The sequence below is a fragment of the Artemia sp. Qi Xiang Cuo genome, chromosome 19 (genome assembly GCF_049724085.1).
Source record: "Artemia sp. Qi Xiang Cuo chromosome 19, ASM4972408v1, whole genome shotgun sequence".
In the NCBI taxonomy this organism is placed as follows: domain Eukaryota; kingdom Metazoa; phylum Arthropoda; class Branchiopoda; order Anostraca; family Artemiidae; genus Artemia; species Artemia sp. Qi Xiang Cuo.
In genome coordinates, this window is record NC_142812.1 from 58,242,936 (window position 1) to 58,258,860 (window position 15,925).

At 33.7% G+C, this 15,925-nt stretch overlaps 1 long non-coding RNA gene across 1 annotated transcript; it reads left to right on the plus strand.

The window, feature by feature from the left end:
* Nucleotides 1–287: 287 nt before the first annotated feature.
* Nucleotides 288–4,966, plus strand: LOC148941051 (uncharacterized). The gene is made up of 3 exons (XR_016143346.1): nt 288–410; nt 2,112–2,212; nt 4,869–4,966. It is a non-coding gene; the product is annotated as an uncharacterized LOC148941051 (long non-coding RNA).
* Nucleotides 4,967–15,925: the final 10,959 nt, after the last annotated feature.

A 15,925-nucleotide genomic window follows, 5' to 3' on the forward strand; every position in this document is an offset into this window, starting at 1 on the left:
TGATAAAGCCACCTGCCGTCCACCTGCCAGTCTAGCATGCTTTCATGCTTTACGCTTGTGTGATTCACACACGCTTTTCATGCTTGTGTGATTCTAAATCATTTGTTAGTAAAGACACAATGAAGACACTATTATTTGCCGTACTACTTTTCAGCGTAGTGGGTGTTTCCTATATATATATATAATATATATCACAAATAATATATCACATATAATATATATATATATATATCGCATATAATGCATAATGGTTTTGTAGATGCAAATGGCTTGTATGTATGGCCCAGCGTGCAGCAGGGGGATGATTTGGAATTGTCTTGTCCGTACAACTTTGGGAGTACTGTCGTATTCTGGTCAAGGATTGGAGCTGAACTGCAAAGAAATGCTCAGGATTTCGGAAATAATCTCAGGTCAGTCTAAATTAATTAGTCGACATGTTATTTTTGTTTTACCCATCATCTAATGCCTTTTACCATTGGATTTCTATCAATCTATGTATCCTTCTCGTTTTCTAGGGTCTAAAAGATAAGAAAATTTTACAGGAATTTTAAGTGTTGTTTTTGAAAAAAAAGTCCCTATTGTTCTACTTTAGGAAGCCTAATTTTTAGTACATAATTTAATTGTCCCTTCCCTACGCTTTTAAAAATGAAGCCGGTGTCAGGAAAATCCACTCCAACAACAACTCTCGTAAATATAGTTTACAGACAACGCTTGCTTAGTATTGATTTAAATAAATTTATCTTAATCAAGGAAGTAATCATTTTTTAGAGGCTAAATGTCTGTGCCACTTCCAAATGCTCATTTTTGCCGATTATCTAAAAACTTTCAACTTCATCCGGTCTTAGGGGTTTTCTACTGATTCGAACCCTCTCCTATGATATTAGACCCTCCAAGAGGATGTCTCTTGTACATTTAAAGCCGTCTTGAGGTATTGAAAGGTTCTAGGCTATTTAATGTATATATAGATCCTAGGCTATATATATATATATATATATATATATATATATATATATATATATATATATATATATATATATATATATATATATTTATAATTTTATAAAAAGCTGGTTTCAACTCTCTCCTATGAAGGAAAATTATGTTTTATTTTGGAAGAGAACTACACTAGAATGAGTCATTTTTTGGAAGCATTGGTATAAACAACGCACAAATCATTCTAAACAGTTGGGGATAATATCCCAATATATCTAAATTATTATACTAAAAACGATCAGAATTTAAGTATATAAAAAAGGAGTATAGTTTTTCAGATCAAAGGAACGAAATTGTTTTTTTCTCGCGTCTCCAAGACTGACTGCTCCATCAAAAGTGCAATATTATAAAAAAAAAAAAAAGATTTTTTTTTTGTCACACCGTTTCGTTAATGAAAGGGGTTACTTCTTCGAATCGGCTTAAGACAATAAAAATTTCAGTTTAAACACTTTGAAAGACAATTGGCAAAAAAAAAAAAAAAAAAAAAAAAAAAAAAAAAAAAAAAAAACACGTGGGAATCACCAACTGACCAAATTTTTTGGAAACTATTTTGGTTTTAGTAAATCACCAGTCAACTTTATCGTGAGGAGCTGGGAGTTGAGTTGGCAACTTTGTTGCCCCCTAGTATCCGCTATTAATTATTGCCAGTACTGGAACGTCCTCTGTTTAATATTTATAATCAAATTCCTTTGTCTGTGGGAAAAGCAAGGGGCTTCATTAACACTTTATTGTGTGACTTCTGATCAATTTGGACCATAGATTCATAGTAGAATAGTAGGGACTTGAATATTATATTATAAATACTAAAAAACACTTCTTTTTAATGTAAGAAACTAAAAAAATAGTTTCAACGAATTTTTTGTCGAAGATTAGGCGCATTCTTTGGGTCATGTTAACACATGGGCTCGATGGAGACTTGCCAAAGGTCGAATAATTGGTGAAACTGCAAACGGCAGTCTTGTATAAATGATATATATATATTTAAACAAAAATTTAAGCCAATAACTTATTTCAGCAAAAAATGTAAAGATTTAACGACTAATCCAGTGATTTTTTGGCGACCCCTAGGGTTTGAGATACACTAATAATTGAAATAATTTTAATTCCTATCATTTTAGAATATATGGTGTCGGCAAAGATGATCGCGGAATATATAGATGTACATTTTATACTTCAGATGGACGACGACTGGAAGAAGATATTGTCCTTGATTTCCAAGGTATAGCTATTTTTTAAGTGTTTATGTTTCAACCAGTATTAAAGTAATTTCCGATTGGTCCGATCCATTTACTTTAGTGAATTTTTAAAATGAATTTAAATAAGGATCTATCAATTAATTTAGAAACCATCGAATTGTAAATTTTTGATAATCCGAAGTGTTAAAAAACAAAACAAAATTTGTTTTTTACTTGTTTCTCCTTCTACCCGTCGTTGCAATTGGCAAAACTATATCCCTTAAGCTAAATTTCGTTAAAATTTTCCGAAACCCAAGGTGTGCACAAAAAAAAACTGTAATTCCGTCATATACGTCATAACTGAGTCGTGACTCGAGCCACTGACGGTGCATAAAAGGCGGAGTTTAACATATTTTTTAGTTAGTTCTCATTTTTTTCAAGCATTTAGAAAAACCTAGTTCAATACAATGCATTTGTAACTGAAAAACTTGTATAAATTGGATATTATGCACATCCCATGGATTATAAGTCTTTGTATTGTTCTAAATAAATTGCCTAGAAATACCTAAGTCAAGTTTCTTAATTTCCTTGAGAGCTTCTCTAGTTTTTCCTATGTTATCAAAAATAATCTAAAAGATTGTAAGATTATGATCGTAAAGATCGTAAAGATTATGTCTTTACGTTGGATTCTTAATCTTAAAAAACAATGAAGTAGCTAACTAAGTCCAATGTATGCAAAGGTTTGTTATTCTAATGATCATATTTTGTAATTAATTAAAAAAAACTTTTTCCATAAAAATAAGTTTTTAAAGAAAAGTAAAGAACTCCAATAAACAAAAAATGATCAAAAATAAAATAAAATAATCTACCAAGCTTGAAACTACCACAAATCAGCATCGATAAATAAATGAAGCCCAAAACGAACATAAATTACAATAATTAACCGAGTCAAACTCAAAACGAGCAGAAATTAACATACGTTGGGCGCAAAACCCCTAGGCCTTCCCAAGGCCAGAACAAAATTTGCACTTTACTGAAAAAATATAAATTTTTTTACTTTTATAACTTTAATAAATCAAATAATTTTAACATTTTGATTACTAAATATTAGTATATGTATATTAAACCGACTCATTTATGCTGGTTTTACTACAAAGGTGTCAAAACCAAAAACTGTTCACCAGAATAATGGAAGACGTGCGACGCTGCTAATCTAATGCATGAGGAGCAGACTGAAGAGGAGCTCACAGAGTTTGAGGAGCCCAAGTGAAGCCCAAGAAAGGGAAAAGGAAAATTTGTTACAAGTGATATTGAACCCTCTCTTACCCCCATGAGAACACAGCTGAGCATCAGCTTAAAGAGCAAGTCGAAAAAAAAAACATCTTTGTATGAATCCACCCTAATTAAGAGAACGATGGTATATAATAAAATACCACCAAATACCGAAGATATTTCCCAAATCAACTTTAGTAGGTATTTAAATTGATGCGTACTTTTCTCAATTATGCTGTCCCTACCATTTATTTTTGTGTCGGAATATTAAAATAAATCTAGAAAAAAAAAAATATGGTCAGTTGGTGATTCCCACTTTTTTTTTTTTTTTTTTTTTTTTGCAAATGTCTTTCAAAGCGTTTTAAATTAAAAATTTATTTTGTTAAGCCGATTCGAAGAAGTAACCCCTTTCATTATCGAAACGGTGTGAAAAAAAAAAAATCTTTTTTTTGTTTATAAGAATGCACTTGTGATGGAGCAGTCAGTCTTGGAGACGCGAGAAAAAAACAATTTCGTTCCTTTGATCTGAAAAACTATACTCCTTATTTATATACTTAATTTCTGATCGTTTTTAGTATAATAATTTAGATATATTGGGATATTATCCCCAACTGTTTAGAATGATTTGTGCGTTGTTTATACCAATGCTTCCAAAAAATGACTCATTCAAGTGTAGTTCTCTTCCAAAATAAAATATAATTTTCCTTCATAGGAGAGAGTTGAAACCAGCTTTTTATAAAATTATAAATATATATATATATATATATATATATATATATATATATATATATATATATATATATATATATATATATATATATATATATATATATATATATATATATATATATATATATATATAATAAAAAATATAATATATATATATATATATATATATATATATATATATATATATATATATATATATATATATATATATATATATATATATATATATATATATATATATAGCCTAGGATCTATATATACATTAAATAGCCTAGAACCTTTCAATATCTCAAGACGGCTTTAAATGTATAAGAGACATCCTCTTGGAGGGTCTAATATTGTAGGAGAGGGTTCGAATCAGTAGAAAACCCCTAAGACCGGATGAAGTTGAAAGTTTTTAGATAATCGGCAGAAATGAGCATTTGGAAGTGGCACAGACATTTAGCCTCTAAAAAATGATTACTTCCTTGACTAAGATAAATTTATTTAAATCAATACTAAGCAAGCGTTGTCTGTAAACTATATTTACGAGAGTTGTTGTCGGAGTGGATTTTGCTGACACCGGCTTCATTTTTAAAAGCGTAGGGAAGGGACAATTAAATTATGTACTAAAAATTAGGCTTCCTAAAGTAGAACAATAGGGACTTTTTTTCTCAAAAACAACACTCAAAATTCCTGTAAAATTTTCTTATCTTTTAGACCCTAGAAAACGAGAAGGATACATAGATTGATAGAAATCCAATGGTAAAAGGCATTAGATGATGGGTAAAACAAAAATAACATGTCGACTAATTAATTTAGACCGACCTGAGATTATTTCCGAAATCCTGAGCATTTCTTGGCAGTTCAGCTCCAATCCTTGACCAGAATACGACAGTACTCCCAAAGTTGTACGGACAAGACAATTCCAAATCATCCCCCTGCTGCACGCTGGGCCATACATACAAGCCATTTGCATCTACAACCATTATGCATTATATGTGATATATATATATTATATGTGATATATTATTTGTGATATATATATTATATATATATAGGAAACACCCACTACGCTGAAAAGTAGTACGGCAATTAATAGTGTCTTCATTGTGTCTTTACTAACAAATGATTTAGAATCACACAAGCATGAAAAGCGTGTGTGAATCACACAAGCGTAAAGCATGAAAGCATGCTAGACTGGCAGGTGGACGGCAGGTGGCTTTATCAGATAAGTCCAGTTTTCATAGCATAAGATTTGGAAATTCGATAGAACAAAGCAGGCAGCATAGAACAAAGCACTGCAGTATGAAAAGATATCAAAAATGAAGTTTTTGTAAAAAGTGGTTCTATTTTTTAATTTTTTGTTTTTTGATTAGAAAAGGCAAAAGAACTTTTTATTTCCGTTTGAATGAGCTCTCTCGTGACATTCTAGGGCCACTGGGTCGATGCGACCACCCCTGGGGAAAAGATGTAACAAACAAATAAACACGCATCTGTGATCTTCCTTTTCTCAAAAAATTCCACTTTTTTCTTTTGGCAAGAAATTCAAAATTTTTGCTGATAGGAGCTTGAAACCTCTACAGTAAGGTTCTCTGATACGCTGAAACTGATGGTGTGATTTTAATTAAGAATCTATGACTTTTAGGGGGTGCTTTTTTGATATTCCACACACCCCTGCACACCTTTCAGTTAGTATAGGTTAGAATTCGTTCTTTATTGTAAAATATTGAGGTTTTATCTGGTTTGAATAAAAAAAAGGAAATTATTGATCAGACACCATAAATATTTTTGTACTTTGCAGATAAACGAAATTATTTTATTTAAAATTTTCAGGAATTATTCTAGTTTCAGTTGACAAATAAGATTTTTTTCAAGGAATCGAGCAGCTAACTACGTCCAATCCATGCAATGTCATGTTCTTCGAATGATCGTCTTTAAATGTATTTCGGTTACTATTGAGACGAGTCGCTCTTACTACAAATTTAATTAACACGAACTTTTTTATAACCTTTACTATTTTATTTTCATTCATAAAGCTTGTACACGAAAATACAGTTTTTTTTTTTTTTGTAAAAATTGATTCGATTTTAAAAACTATTTTATTTTAATGACAAAAGGCAATAGATGTAGCAATTTCCTTTAAAATGAGCCATTATACAGGGCTTTATGTATTTCCAGTGTCAGATATGAGCTTGAAAGTGAAACCTCTACATTATGGAAGGTGCTTTCGCCGGGGTCCGTTTGTAGCGAATTGCAGTGGAGATGGAGAGGATTGCAGTGGACCAGACGAAGGTATAGCCTTTAATTACAAACAATATTTCTACTCTCTTTAAGCAAGCAATAGTTGTGGATTTATGTATATAACATAATGATACTATAAAGTAATTTGTATTGGGAAACCAAAGGGTCATATGCAAAAGTCGTGATTACATACATCTAACTACAAACTTACTAAAATCAAAACTAAACTGTAAGCACTTTTGATTGCGACGTTTGCGCCTCACTTCTATCACCCGATATTCCCCAACCCAATATTTCCCACTATAACAATCGTTTTTAGAGTAGGCTAGTTGATATAAGAATAAACTTTTTCCTCGAAAAAAGCTCCATAATTTTATTTCGAAAATTGGCACACTGAGATTTTCAGGCCTGAAAAAAATAATCTAAATAGGTCAGGACTTCGGGAAAATTCGTTTAGACCCTTAATTTGGGAAAAATATTTTCATCTCAATGACCTCATATTCACATACACATAAAGAGCAACTTACATCATTTTTGCCGGGGGTGATCATGTCGTTTTGGTAACTATGACCCATGCGAAATTATACAAGATGACGAATGACTCCCAATGCACGGTTTTTAAATCCTTTTCCCCTGTACCCACCAAGCCATCATGGTTTTTATTTTTATTCTAGATATCTGTTAATCTTCCAATACAATAATGAATGGTAGGGACAGCATAATTGAGAAAAGTACGCATCAATTTAAATACCTACTAAAGTTGATTTGGGAAATATCTTCGGTATTTGGTGGTATTTTATTATATACCATCGTTCTCTTAAATAGGGTGGATTCATACAAAAACGTTTTTTTTTCGACTTTCTATTTAAGATGAGGCGCAGCTGTGTTATCATGGGGGTAAGAGAGGGTTCAATATCACTTGTAACAAAATTTACTTTTCCCTTTCTTGGGCTTCACTTGGGCTCCTCAAACTCTGTGCGCTCCTCTTCAGTCTGCTCCTCATGCATTAGATTAGCAGCGTCGCACGTCTTCCATTATTCTGGTGAACAGTTTTTGGTTTTGACACCTTTGTAGTAAAACTAGCATAAATGAGTACCAAAAAATACAAGATGGTTTTAAAATGGATTTTAAATTTGTTTTAAATTTAAATAAATTTAAAATTGGTTTTAAATTAACTAATGGTACGTAAAATAAACGTTTCTGATTAAGAATTGAAGATTCTACCTAAAAGAATTAGGATAATATAGTAAAAAAAAAGATAGAATTTGGTAAATTGAATTCAATACTTCTAGAAAGATTTGTAATTTGAGTTTGCAAGTCATGTGAATGACGTCACATTCATATTTATTTAAAGAGCAAAAAAGATACTTGATAGTTTTGCTTCAACGTCATGCATTGTTTTATACAGACATTAATGATTACGTATACAAGAATTTCCCTCATTATAAAACATCCCCTGAACAGTTCACCCCCTGGAAATTTCCTTCTCCTTGGTAAATTCTAACCCTGCAAAATCACCTCAGTAGGTCATTCCTCCTCTCCATTTTCATAAGCTTAAAAATGGTTGGAGGACAACCTGAAAAAAAAACAAAAAAACAAAAAACAAGTAGGTATACCAAATACCAATGGCCTTATGCAACCCTTTACCAATGCCTTTAGTAAAGGTCATAAGGCTTCAGTGTTTTGTTTTATTAAATTATTTTTCGCAGAGGCACTTCAGATGGAAAGGGTAACGTATAAAGTTTGGAGGGCCTTCATTTCATTGGAAATCAGAAGTTCTAATGCCCGTTTTAAGAGTCAAAAGTGATCGGAGGACAACTAGCCCCTCTCCACATTCTTTTCCCCAAATGCATCTGATCACAATTTTGCGATAGCCATTTTGTTCAAAATAGTCCAAAGATCAAATAAAAAAATTCTGGAGTCGATACGACCCCCCAGAGCCCAGGGGCAAGTGTTGTAAATTTCGCCCTGGGGCATATATAGTTTTTATGGAAGGGATGGTCGTATAAAATTTGGAGGGGGCTCATTTGATTGGAAATTCGAAGTTCTTGGTTCCTTTTAAGAGTCAAAAGTGATCAGAGGGCAACTAGCTTCCCCAAGTCCTTTTTTCCCAAATGTATCCGATCGAATTTTTTTAATTGCTATTTTATTTAAAATAGTTCAAAGATCATATAACAATGCCTCTGACGTTGACACGACCCCCCCAGACCCCAAGCGTAAGGGATTTAAGTTGTGCCCTGAGGGCATATCTGGTTTTATTGAATGGGTGGTCGTATAAACCTTGCAGGAGGCTCATTTTATGTGAAGTTGACAATTATATTTCCGTTTGTGTGAGTCCAGAGTGATCAGAGGGCAACTAGCCTTCACCCCTCTCCGCCCTCATTTCCCCAAATGCATCCGATCGACATTTTAAGATAGCCAATTTATTGTAAATATTAAACAGAGGACGTTCCAGTACTGACAATAATTAATAGCGGATACTAGGGGGCAACAAAGTCGCCAACTCAACTCCCAGCTCCTCACTATAAAGTTGACTGGTTATTTAAAAAAACAAAAATCGTTTAAAAAAAATTTGGTCCTTTGGTGATTCCCACGTTTTTTTTTTTTTTTTTTTTTTTGCCAATTGTCTTTCAAAGCGTTTAAACTGAAAATTTTATTGTCTTAAGCCGATTCGAAGAAGTAACCCCTTTCATTATCGAAACGGTGTGACAAAAAAAAATTTTTTTTTTTGTTTATAAGATTTCACTTGTGATGGAGCAGTCAGTCTTGGAGACGCAAGAAAAAAACAATCTCGTTCCTTTGATCTGAAAAACTATATTCCTTTTTTATATACTTAATTTCTGATCGTTTTTAGTATAATAATTTAGATATATTGGGATATTATCCCCAACTGTTTAGAATGATTTGTGCGTTGTTTATACCAATGCTTCCAAAAAATGACTCATTCAAGTCTAGTTCTCTTCCAAAATAAAATATAATTTTCCTTCATAGGAGAGAGTTGAAACCAGCTTTTTATAAAATTATAAGTCCAACTTTCATTACCTTGAATATATATATATATACGAGTATATATATACGAGGCCATATATTTGACCAATCGTATATATATACGAGAGGATGTACAAGAGACATCCTCTTGGAGGGTCTAATTTTATAGGAGAGGGTTCGAATCAGTAGAAAACCCCTAAGACCCATCAAGCACTTAAATAGTGTTTCACTCCTCGTGTTTTCAGTTACATAAAATCCGAAAAACGTTTCGCTTATGTCGAGGTTGTCATCAACAGTTCTAAGACAAACGGAAATCTATTCTTTCCAGGAAAAATCGTCAAGCATCACCCCGAAATACTTGCACTTTTTCACTTGATCTATGAGGAGTCTAAGTGTAGCATAGCACACATCCTCTAATGAATGTCAGGTGACAACCCCTTGTACTTTTCTGGTCTGACAAGCCACTGTTCTAAAACTTGACCATCATTTGCCCTTAGTTCAAGAAGGCGTCGGAAGTTCGAAGACTCTTCTTGCTTACCTCTTATAGGTATTCCTTGTGAGGCAAGGTACTTCAAAGACAAGAATATGAGCTTCAGAGCTTTGCGAGAGTCATGCGATTCTTGCTTATGTTGTGCACTTAGCTGTTGATACACGTCATTACCGCCCTTATGCCCTTCGTAGTACTATTACTATTGACATCGCTGACACTGAATGCATCAGCTACACTAGACACATTACTTCTACTAGGGCTAACTTGGTCATTTACTTTCTCATTTACATCACCAGCTCGAACATTACCGCTAAAACTACAGGTACTCGGTTGTTCGTTTATCTGTCTGTTTCGAAACCAACATCTGACCTCCCATTTGTAAACTCGGTTCTTTCTCTAAAGTTCTTAGCAAAAAAATAGTGTTCTAATCTTTTATTGTTAAATTTTTCGCCTCTGTTTCTTTCACTCACAGTCCGTTCAAGTTCAAAATGATATCTGAGAACTGACGGTTTTGCCCAGCGGATCCTACTCTTCATTTTCACTTTCGTTTACTTTCCAGGAAAAGGGGGCTCAAGCCAAATCAAGATTAAATTTGAAGCCTAATTATGGCTGTAACTATCAAAATCGACAGGTTCTTTTTCTGCTCGTCAGGAAGAAAAAGAAACTGATTTGCATGATCAGTCAAAAGAATCAGTCTTAAGGTTAGTCTCCTTCCGCGGCGGGTGGACTTCTAGACCAGAGCGTCACAAGCCACCCGCCTCGTACGTCACTACGCTCACTAATGTTTTGGCATTATCAGATGCGTGCGTGGTGCGTCAGATGTCAATCATGTAAATTCACCCTTTGGGCTATAAAACGACAGAGCGAGGTAGCAACAAAAAGCTCTGCGAGAAGTGTCTTAGTTAGGAGAAAAAGTACAATTGCAGAAATAACTGTTGTCAGTGCTTTACATGAACTCCTATTCAGAAGACAATCTGAAGAAATACAGAGAAATGAAGTTTTCTGTATGAAGTCTTCATTTTCACTTTCGTTTACTTTCCAGGAAAAGGGGGCTCATGCCAAATCAAGATTAAATTTGAAGCCTAATTATGGTTGTAACTATCAAAATCGAAAAGTTCTTTTTCTGCTCGCCAGGAAGAAAAAGAAACTGATTTGCATGATCAGTCAGAAGAATCAGTCTTAAGACTAAGAAGATAACTGTGAAGTCTGCTTGTGCTAGTAACCTGAACGTTACAGGGCAGAATTCAAAATTTCTTGGGAGGGAGGAACTGGCCCCCGTTTTTCGTCCGGTGGAGGTCTTGGCCCCCTGACCCCCCCCCGTACTCTACGCCTTTGCCCTGGTACCACATAATAAATCTATCCACTAGACCGATCTTCTCGTTACCACAAAATTTTTTAATCTTAATACTGACTTATCTGCAGACAGGATTAGAAGACATAAATATTCAGTAGTTTTTAGAATGCCCACTATCTCTGGGATTAAACCAAGTACGTTTTATGTCAACCAGGATATCTAATTTATTATTCCCACAAATTAATATTATTTTTTCACTTTGCAGTGCAGTAAGTTTATCTATCATACCTAATGATTTATCTGCTCACTGCATAATTATGGCATAATTTAGCTACTTTTCCGTATAATGGAATAAGTCAAAGAAAGCGTAGACTTGTCGCGAGAAAAATTCTTAAAATTAAAAGAAGGTCTTGGGGACTTCGAGTGGAAGTCTTCGAGTTATTCAATGAAGAGACTCTAAACGAATCCATAGATAAGTCTTATAACATTTTGATAGGAAATCTTGATTTATTTTGCCCCGTATAGAAATCCGAGAGGAAAGAGACATGCTCCAAGAAAACCTTGGAAAAATAAATTATTCTTGGGATATATATATATATATGAATTTTTTTTATATATAGAATCAGAGCGAAGCATCCCCCATAACTAAATGCAATGTATTTAGAAAAATATAAGAAGTCTGCTGGTAAGGCTCCTCAGAGAGAGAGTGATTTTTTTTACGAGAAATAGTTTTAAAATTATGATCCCCCCCCCGGAAAAATGGTAGGTTGATTAATTATAAAATTTGAGAATATAAAAATTTGTTACCACCTGAGCTGCTATTTCATATAAATAGTAAAGAAGTTACTTCGATGTTTAGCGATTACTTTGCTGGTGCTGGATCATCTATCATTTAAACAGGAGATGTTTCTTCTCATAGGTGACATAAACAGCATTTTCTTTTCACTGAAAGCAGGAGCATATTTCTAATCACAGTTACTTTTTCAGAATTTCAATAGGTTATTGAAAATATAAAAAAAAGTAATTGACTGGGATGTGATGAACTTTAAACAAAGTTGCTAAAGAGTATGACAAGTGTGATTTTTCAACCACTTGTTATATTAGTAGTAACCACATATGGAATTTGCGTAGACATATAGCAATTTCCATGTTATTTGCGTAGACGTATAGTAATTTCTACATTATTCAATAGAAGCTTGACACCTTTTCAAAGAAATTCAGAGCTCCCTCACATTCCGGGCCAACCAGATATGTTTCTAGGCCAACCAGACATGGTCTTATACTTTTGAGGACTTGTCTTTCACTTTGATGAAGGACAAGTTTTTCTGACGCAACTTACCAGATTTCTAATTCAAGGTATATACCAGTCCTATAGGGCAATTACATTGGCTTACCACGGGGCAGTCACCTATTACTACAGACGATACAAGACTTGTCAGACATGTTTTTCAAGGTTCAATAGCCAAAACTAGAGATCGTCACATTGCCTATTCAAAGGTAGTGTGCAATTGAAACTGTATCAATTATTTTATTCCAGTTTTTCTAAACCAGTATTGTCTATAACTTAATTTACGTAGGTTAAACTTCCGATGGTTGAGAATGCGTAACAGGTAATTAAAGTATGAGGAATGGCATGCTATAATTAGAATGGTTTAAAGTTGAAAATTGTGACGTAAAAATAACTCTATTTGCGAATTTTTTGCGAAAAGGTATTTGCGTAAAGGTATTGCGTTGGTTAAGAATGTCTCACGGGTAATTAAAGAATGAGGAATGGGAAGCTTGCATCAACAATACAAAGAATATGCTCAGATACTTAATAGATTTGACGCCTACAAGAGACATTGGTAAAAGGTATTCAATAGCTTAATTGAAAAGTAACGATAGAATGACATTGTGACTTGACCTAGCTTTACCTCGTATTGTAAATTTAAAATAGGATCTAACGTTCCCTTCGTTCCCCCATTTCTGAGGGGCAGGGGAGGGTAGGAGAGGGGGAGGGGGAGTCAATTTTGGAGGTATTAAAAGTACCATTCATTGCGATCGGAGCTCTATGTTTGCTCGTTTTATACACTTTAGAGTGTTTATTCATTTTTGTCAAATAAAAATCTGGAATCTTTAAAATGAAAAAACAAGTATTTAAACATAATATACGATGTGGCTAACTATAGAAAAGTAGGATGCACTCAGTGTTGTTTGAACGAGTGTTCAGTTAAAGAGGTCTCACTTGCACGGGGGTTCAGATGCATGGGGGTTCAGTTGCTTGGGGTTCAGCTACACGAGGATTCAGTTACAATGGAACCCACACAAAAACAATGGGGCGCACACAAAAGCCAAATTAGCCCAGTGACCTATGAGAAATCTCAGTAGCACGAGGGTTCAGTTGTACAGGGTTTCGGTTATACAGGGGTTCAGTTACATGGAGGGTTCAGTTGCACGAGGGTTCAGTTAGTTGGGCTGTTTGAGTCATTTTGGTCTTTGTGTCTTTCTTTTGGCAGTTTGTGTCTCTTAGGGGTCGTGTGTGTCTCCTTGGGCTATGTGTGTCTCTTTGGGGCGTTTGTATCTTTTGGTATGTATGTGTCTGTATGGGTTCTGGGCGTGTTCTTTCTCATTTGGGGATGTTGTTTTCTCGTTGAGGGGTTTGTTTATTGTCGGACTGTGTGTATTTATATTTATCCTGTGTGTGTCTCATTGGGCAGTGTGTCTGTGTCTTTGGGCTTTGTGTGTCTCTTTGGGCTTTTCTTGATAAAACATAGTCGTGACTACATCAGATGGTTTTGTGGTGCAGTGAGTTGTTACTAGTAGTAGTATTTTCGTGTTTTTTGCAAGCCATTCATACTATACCTTAAATGCATTCAGATATTTTCTTGATAAAACATAGCCGTGACTACGTCAGATGGTTTTGTATTGCAGTGAGTTGTTACTAGTAGTAGTATTTTCGTGTTTTTTGTAAGTCATTCATACTATACCTTAAATGCATTCATATATTTTCTCGATAAGACATAGCAGTGACTACATCATATGGTTTTGTAGTGCAGTGAGTTGTTACTATTAGTAGTATTTTCGTGTTTTTTTCAATCAATTCATAATATACATTAAATTAATTAAGATATTTCCTTTATTAGAAATAGCCGTGACTACATCAGATTTTTTTTTAGAGCAGAGAGTTGTTACTAGTAGTAGTACTTTCGTTTTTTTTTAAATCAATTAATTATCTAAATTAAAATAATTATTATATTTACTTTATATTATTTATAATTTACTAAATCTTATGTTTTTTTTGTTGAGTTAGTTGTTACTATTATTATTATTTTCGTGTTTTTTCCAAGCCATTCATACTATACCTTAAATGCATTCAGATATTTTCTTGATAAAACATAGCCGTGACTACATCAGATGGTTTTGTAGTGCAGTGAGTTGTTACTAGTAGTATTATTTTCGTGTTTTTTTCAATCCATTCATACTATACCTTAAATGCATTCAGATATTTTCTTGATAAAACATAGCCGTGACTACATCAGATGGTTTTGTAGTGCAGTGAGTTGTTACTAGTAGTAGTATTTTCGTGTTTTTTGCAAGCCATTCATACTACACCTTAAATACATCCAGATATTTTTCTTGATCAAACATATTATTGACTATGTATGTTAGTTTTTTGGTTGTATGATTTGTTAATAGTAGTAGTATCTTCGTATTTGTTGTTACTCAATATTGGTAGAACGTAATTTCATTCAGAAATTTTCTTGATAAAACGTCTCCGAGACACCATCCAATTGGTTTTTGTCGAAATGTATTGTTACTAGTAGTAGTATTTTCGTGTTTTTGCAAGCCATTCATACTATACCTTAAATGCATTCAGATATTTTCTTGATAAAACATAGCCGTTACTACATCAGATGATTTGTAGTGCCGTGAGTTGTTACTAGTAGTAGTATTTTCGTATTTTTTTTTGCAAGCCTTAGATACTATTCCTTAAATGCATTCAGATATTTTCTTGATAAAACATAGCCGTGACTACATCAGATGGTTTTGTAGTGCAGTGAGTTGTTACTAGTAGTAGTATTTTCGGGTTTTTTGAACGCCATTCATACTATACCTTAAATGCATTCAGATATTTTCTTGTTTTGCAAGCCATTCATACTATACCTTAAATGCATTCAGATATTTTCTTGATCAAACATAGCCGTGACTACATCAGATGGTTTTGTGATGCAGTGAGTTGTTACTAGTAGTAGCACTTTCGTGTTTTTTGCAAGCCATTCATACTATACCTTAAATGCATTCAGATATTTTCTCGATAAAAAATTGCCGTGACTACTTCAGATGGTTTTGTAGTGCGGTGAGTTGTTACTAGTAGTAGTATTTTCGTGTTTTTTGCAAGCCATTCATACTATACCTTAAATGCATTCAGATATTTTCTTGATCAAACATAGACGTGACTACAGCAGATGGTTTTGTAGTGCAGTGAGTTGTTACTAGTAGTAGTATTTTCGTGTTTTTTGCAATCCATTCATACTATACCTTAAATGCATTCAGATATTTTATTGATCAAACATAGTCGTGATTACATCAGATGGTTTTGTAGTGCAGTGAGTTGTTATTAGTAGTAGTATTTTCGTGATTTTTGCAAGCCATTCATACTATACCTTAAATGCATTCAGATATTTTCTTGATCAAACATAGCCGTGACTACCTCAGATGGTTTTGTAGTGCAGTGAGTTGTTACTAGTAGTAGTATTTTCGTGTTTTTGCAAGCCATTCATA